Consider the following 11,087-nt stretch of genomic DNA (forward strand, 5'->3'; position numbering starts at 1 on the left):
AAAGGAATATCCATTGAATGCAACATAAAATTTTAACCATCCGTCGTCCATTATTGAACACACTTGTGAGAGGCGAAGTGAAAGGCAGGAGTCAATCTTGATCACAGCAGTAGGCTATTACAAGGGTGTTTCATTAATAGGTGACCTGCTGTATGAAGAGACACCAGTTAACCCAGTATGCAACGTTGGGTTCTGTGAAAAAATCTGGAGTTCTTGGAGAAGAATCAAAGCAGACATCACCCAAACATTTTCTGTGCCAGAATTCAAATCCAGAGCACCAGAATTGTTACACCTATGCCACCAAAAAAATAAACTAAACTTATATTAAGAGCCTTTTAATAAGGACACTGTAACAAAAAGATCCATTACACATTTAAAACAAATACTTACAAAATCTTGGTCTAAAATGTATAGCAAAAAGTAGATAGATATTACAATATGCACAATAAACTTTTTGTACCATGTAAATGTAACTTTAACCATATGCTCTCAGTCCACAAGTTTAGCCACATTCATACTGTTTCAGGATGCTCCTGCATAGTCTAAAAATATGATGCTAGCAACAAGTTTATATTCTGGAGTGCCAAATGCTGCTGCACAACCCTATTTTCATATACTATAAGGGGCATTTTCCATTAATATTTCATAACTTGAAATCTAAATAAATACACATTAATCCTCCAATCAAACACTCCTGACGATAAGAAAATGTATACTCTATTTTCATCTTAACTTGGAACTCGCAATATGAAAATTTATAGTTGCTCAAAAATACAAAACTATATAATAATTTAGTGGAAGACAGACCTGCAATATTAAATGTGTACCATTTCAAAACAATATGAACAAGCAAATGCCAAGGATTCAATATAAGGTGATTCTAATATAAAGCTTCTGTCAGATCAGCTTAGCAACATAAAAATTGTAAGCGTAAATAAATATGTTGAGTTAAAATTTACTCCATGAAGTTCTACTTTCTTTTCTTCCATCCATCCATTATCCAACCCACTATATCCTAACTACAGGGTCACAGGGGTCTGCTGGAGCCAATCCCAGTCAACACAGGGTGCAAGGCAGGAAATAAACCCCAGGAAGGGCGCCAGCCCACCATAGTACTTTCTTTTCTTGTTCAGTATTATTTATTTACTTTTACTGGTCCTCTGAAACAGGCATACTTCCTATAAAGTGGGGGGTGCGTTTCTGGAAAGATCTTAAAAGAGCTACACTTTGGCCATGTGCATGGTTTAAAAAGTAATTATTTTAAATACATATTTTTACTATTTAAGTTTTAAAAAGTGTAGAGTAATTTTCCAGGGGAGGTATTCTATGAAACATTTATTTTCATTAAAAACAAACAAGTCTAATAACAACTAAACACAAGTGTTTTAGAAGAATTTTGTGAAGTAATCCTAAGAACTTTAAAGAATGGGTGTCTGCAGGTCATAGTTTAAATGTCAGACATCTATATAAACTTGCATACATCTACATAGTGGTTACACACTTTGGAAGGACTACTGATTGCCTATGCTACACATTCTTGAAACCCACCTATCCTGCTTTTTGTAACTGCAAGACAGATACTGTAGAAGTCTATATAATGAAGAATGGATGGCCTTGCATTATCAATAAATTAGTCACTAGTCTCTACTTTCAAATGTATATAGAATATCCTATAAATTTTAAAAGTGTTCAAAATACACTTGCCATCTAAATTAAGATGCATTCAATTGCTTTTAGAAGTAAAAGATTAGAAAGGACTTTACCCCTAACCCAACCAATTCCCTAATATCAAACCATCACACCTTGGCCAGCCAGGCCCCAGTTTTGTAAGAAATTGAAAACTACATTTCATTTATCAATTTAAAGGTAGTGGGTAACAACAACAAAATTGATTTGTAACAACCAGCTTCGACCTTATCTTTCGTAACAAGGTTCTAGCCAATATCAACTCTTGACCCAATACTCTGTATCTTTTCCATTTTTTCTACCACAGGTCGGAATGCTCCTCCATTACTGCTAAATTACATTTCCAACAGCAGAGGCATTCTCAGGCTTTTGTTCTCATCAATAGAATCTATATACTGTACTGAAACAGAGATCAGTATTCCACAAAAAAAAAAAAAAAACAAAAACAAAAAAACAACATCATATAGTTTGGAAATCCTGCATTAGATCTGTATGCAAGAACTAAGATGTTAATTACTTCTTAGTCTTTTTTAATTAAAAACCATACATCAAGTTAAAAATCAATTAAACTCTCACACAGTGTAGAAAAGGGATAGTAATTTTAATATTGATGTTCAATTAACAGGATTACAAAGGCACAATGGTATAACTAAATGAAAAATCTGAAAAATAATCTAAAGTATCTAAAAATTACTTTATAAAAAGAGATACAGTACATTAGTCCCAGAATTAGATATGATTACAATAATGGCTAAAACAAACACTTCAAGTAATGAAGCTACCTTATAGTAGGAGTCATCTCACAATGGTAAAAAAAAAAATCATAAACACATTTTACATTGTCTTTCAAACACTAATTATAATAATAATTTATAACGAGTATGCTAATTTAAAGCCCAACTGTGGCTAAAACATTTAAAAAATATATATTAAGGAGTACATGAACTTGAGAAAAAAATGCAAAACATGACACAAATATCACCTAAAGACCAGTGAAAAAATATTGAAAAGAAGTTAGAAAAGCTTAATCAATGAACATTGAAAAGGTATGCTTTTAGGATTAATACAGTAGTATTATGGGGCTAGATGTGATTTTCAAACAAGAACTGAAAAGGACTGCTGTTAAGAGATCCACAGGAGATGAACATTTGGTACTCAAGACACCTGAGCAGAATGAGAGATGAGGTTGCACAGCATCTTACTGCATGTCTAAACAAATAACTGAAGTACGTTAACATTCATGTCTAACTGGAAGTACAGACAAGCCATTATAGAGTACAGCTGTACATTTTACTATGTAATATATCCACAAACCACAATGTTTACCTAAACTCTACTAGCCTTTGTTATGTCATATGGGGCTGCAATAGTTAAAATACAAAAAGATATCATAGCGAGCAAAGGTGCTTCTAAAATGCATAAAGCCAAGTTGCTGCAGTGGTGTGTGGGTGTTTATGTGTGACTATCTTTTCTGTCACAACTCCCTTTACAATGTACAAATTAATCATTAAGCTTCCATTATTACCTTGTGCTACTGAGCTACTGAATTTATAACAGCCATTTTAGCTTTTCATTTTCTCTTAGCCTCAAGTGTTTTGTTCAATTTCTTTTGCTATCTCTCTGAAACTTCTGCCATTTAAACTGCATAGACTAGAGCAGTGGTCCCCAACCTTTGACAGCAAGGACCACTTTACTAGAAGAAAAATATTCCAGGGACCGAGGTTGGTTTGTTGTGAAGATTCGGGGCGGGTTTGTTGGGCAGTTTTAGACACAATTTACATTACATTTCTATTATTATTAAGTTATTAAGCAGTTTGCATACATTTGCAACCCGAGATTTTTCTTCTTTTTTTGCATATAACAAAGACATATGCATTGCATTTCTCATTCCAACAGATTGTACATCACAGGCATTAACACTGTTATCGTTTTTTCGTGTCTGCCATTTCTATAGAAGGGTGACAATGAGTTAAGTTCCAATGGATGTTTTTCAAATGTTGACGAGCAATAAGGAAAAGGTATCACTGAAAACCAGAGAAAACAAAAACAGCAAAAAAAACAGTACGAGGAAAGTTCAAAGAAAAAATTTTTTTTATAATGTTTCTGTTTGGGGAATGTTATGCAAATGTGCACAACTGAGCTGCGACCACAGAACTAACTGCTCTGCAGGTGATTTATTCAGGCATTTCAAGGTCACTTCATTGTAATGAAAGTATCTGCTGCTGAATGTACTTTGTAGTAACAAGATTTCTATAGACTCGTGTCATATGGGGAAACTGTCAGGACCATAAAAATACTTTGTTGTAATTCTCTCACCTCGGTATCTCTCCGCGCCTCTGCAAAGCCCCGTCCACCATGCGTTCTGAAAAGTCTGAGTGAGTCTCCAATGCCGTAGTTCTCTCGCGGCCCAGTTATCAGATGGCTGTTGCCTGGTAGTGGGCCGCGGACCAGGGTTTGGGGACCCCTGGACTAGAGGATATGGGGATGAGTTTTTAGGAAGAAACTCTGTAGGTGTAGTGTTTTGTAGCCTTATCAGCTGCAGAATCCACCAAGTACCCCTTGTTGCAGCTTGCACAATGGGGAGGTGCTGAATGTTGCGGTCAGGTGAATGCTCCTTTACCATATTCAACAGAATCGAACATGTCTGATGTTGGGTACGACTGTATATATAGCAAGTTATTTCCAATTATCTTTACATATATGTACAGTATTTTTGACCAAAATTTCTTACTTTTCAAAAAATTATTTGTATTCACATCAATCATCCTGATAGTTTATAAGTGATAAAAAATAATTATAAATACAATTGTAAGTTATAGGCTTTATATTTTTGCTAACACATCATGATCATCCTTTCATTTAAACAGAGACATACGTGTCTCACAGCAGAAAAGACTGTTAATTTCTTATATGAAAAAGCAATAAGTATTGGGTGACAGGTGAACTCATTAGGGAACATTTGGAAATTGCTGAAAATAAGACAAAAATTATATCGAACAAGACTGACAGAATCAGAATACATTTGATATTTGATTGATTTGAACCACTGAAATTGTATTACGTTTAATGTAAAACAAACAATTAAACAGATGTTTAAATGTTTTCTACGGAGGTCAGTAGGCACCAGGAAGGAAAAATAAAAATAATCTGTTTAAAGACTTAATAATCTGTTTGGACAATTATTTTACCTGGTGTCGCAGTAGGGGGCGCTAGTGCTCCCTCGAACCCTCTGGTACCACGCCAGACACCAGGTAAAAGTCCAACAATTATTATTTATTATAATAATCAAGTGCACACAGCACCACCACTCCACTATTCTCAATAAACCAACAACTACAATAATAAATCAATAATCAACAATCCTCCTACTCCCAGACGCGTTGCCCTCCTACCACCCAGCTCAGCTCGCCGTCTGGGAGCTCCCTCAGTCCTTTTATATTCCCTGACCTGGAAGTGTTTCTGCCCAACAGTCCACAAGTCCTTATTCCTTCCGGGTCAGGGTAAATAGTTCTTTTCTTCACCCTGGAAGCCCGTCGCTCTTCCTGTGACGAACTTCCGGGTCATAGTGCACAAATGAGTCCACTGGCCTCCCGACAGCGACTCCCAGTGGTCCCCAAGGTATCCAGCAGGGCTGTGCATAAAAACTACATAGTCCATGAGGCCCTGCTGGAATTCGGGGCCCGTCCATGCTCTCGGGAGAGCTCCTCCTGGTGGCCTGGGGGTGAGGGCCGGAATATGGAGCCGGCCATCCACTACACTGGTTAACAACTATAGAGCTCCATAGATATTGTAATATATAAAAAAATGGGCAACATTTATCTTGCATTTTTGTAGCTAACTGTATATTTCAAACAGATCGAGAAACACCATGAAACACAGTATTAAACAATCATTTCAGGAAACCTGCTAAGAAATTACTGAAAGATCTATTTGATGGGGTGTGACACACCATTTACTTCAAATGCATATTTTGAAATTCATATTTTCACAAACATAGCTGCCAATTCTTTCAAGCTTACATTACCTTCAGTTACAGTATTGTCATAACTGAACAACAGACAACACACATAACACCAGCAACAACATATCTTTCACTTTTACCACTAATAATAAAAATAAATATAAAGCATGTGCCGCTTTAAGATATAAGTAAGGATTTTCATTCATTTAACATTCGCTACGTGAAATCTAATTTACAAAAATATCACATTGCGAGTACTGTGCAAGAATATTTTAAAACTGCAATTTATTAACTATAAATTGAACAATCTGTATATTTTAACTTTCTTTTTTTGAGCCATCTTATTTGACTTCAGATTCTTACAGAGACAGAGCCTGATATCATCAAGCGAAAGGTAGGAACTGACTCTGTATGAACACCCTTACCTTCCTAGTGATTATTTGCACACTTCTTCTTCTTTTGCATGCACTGACTTCTTTTAGAAAAAAAAAGAGAAGCTGTGGATATTATCCTGTTCAGATTACTAAAAGTAGGACTATTTTTTACTAAAACAAAACTGAAAGAAACCTTTTAGGAACAAAAGTATTTGAAAACTAAATGACCGGTAATACATCCTACAAAGCAATTTAGGATTTTTTTAAACAAAAATATCAAAAAATACATAGCATTTTTTAGATTTTCACTGTCTTGGTTAAAAGGCACATTTCTCTACAATACTTCAAAATAATTTTAAAATTAAAGAAGGTTTCACTATTCTTGATGTACAGTTTCACAATTCATAAACGTTTAAACTAAAATGAAGGAAAAATGGTGTCTGTTCACGTGTTTCTCTCAAGGTTTACACAGTGATGTTGATAAGCATGCAGTGGGCTACGGTGTGAGCATATATGTCTTATTATGGTCAAAAATATCATCTCCTTAGGCATGCATAGTGTGCTATCAGGAGTCCTTGGATATTAATTGGCAGAAATACTCCTAGAAGTTGGCCTTTTAAAGGTTATTGCTTTGTGTTTAAATGTGCTTATTAGTTGCTTTTGTATTGCTGGTATTATCTGACAAAAATAGGACTGTGGTATATACAATCAAATATTTCTAAGTGCAGTTTACTAAAACTGCAGTGTTAGTCTGCTCTGGTAACATCTTATCATCTCAGTTGGTACCATAATCAAGCCTAACAAATAATGACCTAACATGCTGTGAAACTCCCTTTTTCTCCATTTTCTTGTCATTCCTCATGGAGTAAGAAGGCCACACTTTAGTATTTTGGAATATGGACTTATATTTCACTTATATTTATATAATGCAGAGATGTCTTTAAACTGCCTAATACTCGGATTGATAATAGCTGTAATCATTATCTACTTAAGGTTTTTAAACCTTAAATGTGATGAGAGCTGCTGCAGCATGTATAGTATATTTTGCAACCCAGTTTCAAAGAATCTGGACTAACAGAAATGCAGATATGGGTAAAATATTCATACATTAAAGGAACCATTTTAAAATTATTTAAAGAAGAGGTCAATGAGACAAACATGCACTGAGCAATTCTGCTAAGTAAAGGGTCACCATTAAAAGAAAAGCCTATTCTCTAATACTAATTTCATCATTACTATTTGTAGTGCATATCACACTTTGGTAAGACACTATACACTCAAATACAGACACAAGTGCAAATAGAAAGATATAGTTATGAATCAATCAAAATTTTCAGATATGTCCATATTTCATCCAGATCCACAGAATTGCTTTCTGTGTATGGTTGTTGATTGTTGTTGAAAGTATTTTCATTAGCACCATGACAACCTTACAAATTCATTTTGTTTACACACATCTCCTTTTCCTTTAATCTGTCCAAATACAATTATCACAACTGATTTGCTGGTCTCACTCATTTTATGGGTATAGATGGGCAGATATATTATAACAATGTTCTCTCAAGATAACTTGCTTTTCTTTTTTTATTTCCTGGCATAAGTTTGTAATGATTTATGAAAATTCTTTACACACAAAAAAAAGTTTTACTCCCTTTGTTTTCAGATTTACAAAAAATGCCTCATGAGGTGTATAATATCATCATACAACAGCACCGAGAAAAGATCTAAGCTTATATTACAGTTATGCTTCTCAACTCTGTCACTGTGAAAGAAAGACATCAGTACCTTTGTACATAAAAAGGCTATTCTATGATATACCACTAATGGTGTTAAATGACCTTCTATTCTTTCAAAGAGTGAGATATTCAGTTTCACATCTATAGAGGTTTTAGGGTTTCTAGACCTTTTCTGTCAAGTAAAGGAACATTCTGTATATCATTTACTTAATTAGCATAGCCAAAGACAAAAAAGACATTACATGAACCTACAGAGCTAAGCTTTTAATCAAATATTGGGTTTTAACGTAAAGTATACTTTGAGTCAAATAATTCACACTCAATGGATAAAAAGAATAATAATTTTAATAATGATAATCAATTAATAGGATTACAGTATATTAGAATAGTACTGAGTTAAATATTCTACTTGCCACCTAAAAATTACTTTATATAAAAATTGCAGTGTCAAAAATGGCAATAATGCATTACTTTATAGAAATAAACACATAAGAATAACCTGTTATTGTTGTATGTAGTTAAAAGAAACAATATGATGCAATAACATAGAAATCAGATTCTAGATAAAATGATTGCATCTGTTTTACTTCAGTTGTTAGGATTTATGTTGCTTTCACTTTTTCAATTATAGGAGTAATTCTAATTAGATGCAAATTCAACATATTGCACCTTTCTAATCTATTAATAACAATAATACATTTGTTTGAAAAAAGGGTCACTAGTTCTTTGTCTCATGTATGTTTGTTTTCTGCAACATAAATATTTATTTCTAAATTCTGATTAGACCGTGGGTGTCAAACTCAAGGCCTTCAGGCTGGATGAAGTACTTGGACTTTTTTTAATGCAGCCCACTTCATCAATATTCAAAAAAAGTTGCATACGACATGCAATGACCATTAGTGTACACTAAGATTGTATCAGCATATAATTTATATATACACCTGACATTAAAATGTGTCCTCAGTTTCCAATCCCTGTTTTCCTGCACACTACTAACCTGTAATAGAATGTAAAGTGACCCAGTGAAAAGAAGTGACATGCTTAACTGCCATTAAGAACTTTAGTGTTTTGGAAGAATATTTAACACACACTGCTGCTGTCACTCCGATGACTTTTTAAAGCTATTGGGGGTGGGGGAATGGGGGGGTTATCCTTCCACAGTTTACCTGACTGTTGCCACTGCCTTAGAAGATTGTTTTGTCTTTTCCGCAGACTTGATTGTGGTATGTAGATACAAATCACTTTTACATTTCCATTAATATAAAATGTGATCACTATGTGTTTCTAACCAATACCTGAATATGGCCTGTGTGGTCGATCACCAGCATGTTTACACCTGGCTTTTTAATGTGGTCAAGCACCAGCTGTTTGTGACACGTGTTAATGTTGGTGAAAACAGACGTACTTTGCTATAGCAACAAATTCTCACCTGTGTGGACTGCTACTTTCATTTAACTTTATGTCATCTACATAAGCAATAGCCCTTAATGGGCAGCCTTTAAAATCCCAAGATACAATGTACTTGGTTTCACAGAGGCATTCTTTACACCGAGTATCCTCATTTCTTTATTTTCTACATCTTATTTTCCATCCTAATTGTGACAGCATATATTTTTCTGTCAATTTTCTTCCTTTATTTTGCAATTAAAGTCCACTGCCATTATTAGCAGTTTTAGAAAGATCCTTTAAATGCACCTGTTGTAAATCCTGCAATATCTGACTGCATCAGATGAGAAACAGGAATACCCAGCACCTCAAGGCTAGATTTGTGCCGGATCAGCATACACTTTACGACCATGCCATTTCCTGAATTGCATATTTAATATTATGTATATTTTTTCTGCTTTATATTACTACATTTATTATTAATTATGTATTTATTCATTTAAATAATGGACAATAGTTCATAATGACAATGTCTGAGGCAAACCTAAAATATCTTTACACATTATATACTGTCACACATGTGTGCATGGGAGGCAGCTAAAAGGGCTTGAGTGAGGGCAACTCCGAATCAGACTGGGATGTGGCAGAGTGCACGGTCTCTTTTTTTCACTTTCCTGCAGACCATTCACGGGAAGTCCCACCTGGCCCTGTTGACATCACTTCCAGGTCCGGACCTACAGAGGAAGGCCTTGCCGGCTCCGGCCCACGTCCAGGCTTGAGCCTATGGCTGAAGACCTTTCCGATCCCGGCTCCTTGGATGTCACTTCCTGGCCTGACCTTTAAAAGCCTCCACCTTTTCCCTATTCCCTCAGTTCTGTTTTGGATTCCAGTTTGTGCGCATCAGTGCTATCAATTACTTGCAATTTGCAGCCAGGAATCCAAATATACGGGTGGCTGCCCCAAACCTTGCTATGGCTCTTTGTAGAGTTTGTGACAATACATATTCTGAAAAATGGACTTTGAAGGTATGTTATAACTTCTCAACAGTTTGGCATCCACATCTTTTTGCAGCAACAGAAATTATTACCTTGTCAAAGGCAATTCACCAGGAGTCCAAAAATACATACGTTGAGGCATTATTAAATGATGTTATAGACATGGATTTAAAACATTTTCTGCTCAACATGGACTAATGTGCTTGTGATGCACATCCTAGAACCAGGATATGACCAGAGGTGCATCAAATTAACATAATGTAAGATGGTCTGAAATATCATTTCAACATCAAACATTTACAAACAAAGAGTAGCAAAACCCAAATGCAATTTCTAAGCTACAAATTAAAACATTTTAAAGCAGGTACAGTTTTCAATTTACATGTTACTTTTATGTAAACATTATCATTTTGTAAGTAGAGGGGTCATATACATGTGTATATTTTATGAAGAAACAAAATAACAGTACCTTTAGAGATTCCCCACAATATCCTGATAAAAAGCTGTTAGCCTTCCTACTCTTTACTGTGAGGCAATAATGCTGTCATCCTCCCATCAGGAAGCTCAGGTAATGGTTCTAGACTGCTTCAGGAAGACTTCTAATATCTGTACACAACATAAAATGGAGAGAAAAGCTGGTTGTAGTGAGAGCTGAACTTAACCATTGCCATTAAAGTTGGTATACTTTGGAACGTTTAACACAACACACATTCAGTTGCTATTTTTGGACTCATGGATATCACTTAAAACACAATGCCAGCAAGGAAGAAAAAACAAAAAAATACACACACACATAACACCACACACCCACTTAAGTAATCAGAATCCAAGTGCACTCCCTGAAGAGCTGCTATGCAAAAAGCAGAAATGAAGTCACACTAGTGATCAACCAAAAACAAATGCTTGCTTGTAATAAGGCCAGTTCAAAATATCATGGTGATTTCCAGAG

The 11,087-nt window shown here is 35.1% G+C and overlaps 1 protein-coding gene across 2 annotated transcripts in view; it reads right to left on the minus strand.

Annotated features, from left to right (window-relative positions):
• Window positions 1-10,744, minus strand: part of cdk17 (cyclin-dependent kinase 17) — a 141,684-nt gene extending 130,940 nt beyond the window's left edge. For both annotated transcript variants that reach the window (XM_039761268.1, XM_039761269.1), the window contains exon 1: window positions 10,608-10,744. The gene's annotated coding sequence lies outside the window, so the exon portion shown is untranslated. The remainder of the gene's footprint in view (window positions 1-10,607) is intronic.
• Between the last annotated feature and the right edge of the window lie 343 nt (window positions 10,745-11,087).

The sequence above is a fragment of the Polypterus senegalus genome, chromosome 8 (genome assembly GCF_016835505.1).
Source record: "Polypterus senegalus isolate Bchr_013 chromosome 8, ASM1683550v1, whole genome shotgun sequence".
Lineage (NCBI taxonomy): Eukaryota > Metazoa > Chordata > Cladistia > Polypteriformes > Polypteridae > Polypterus > Polypterus senegalus.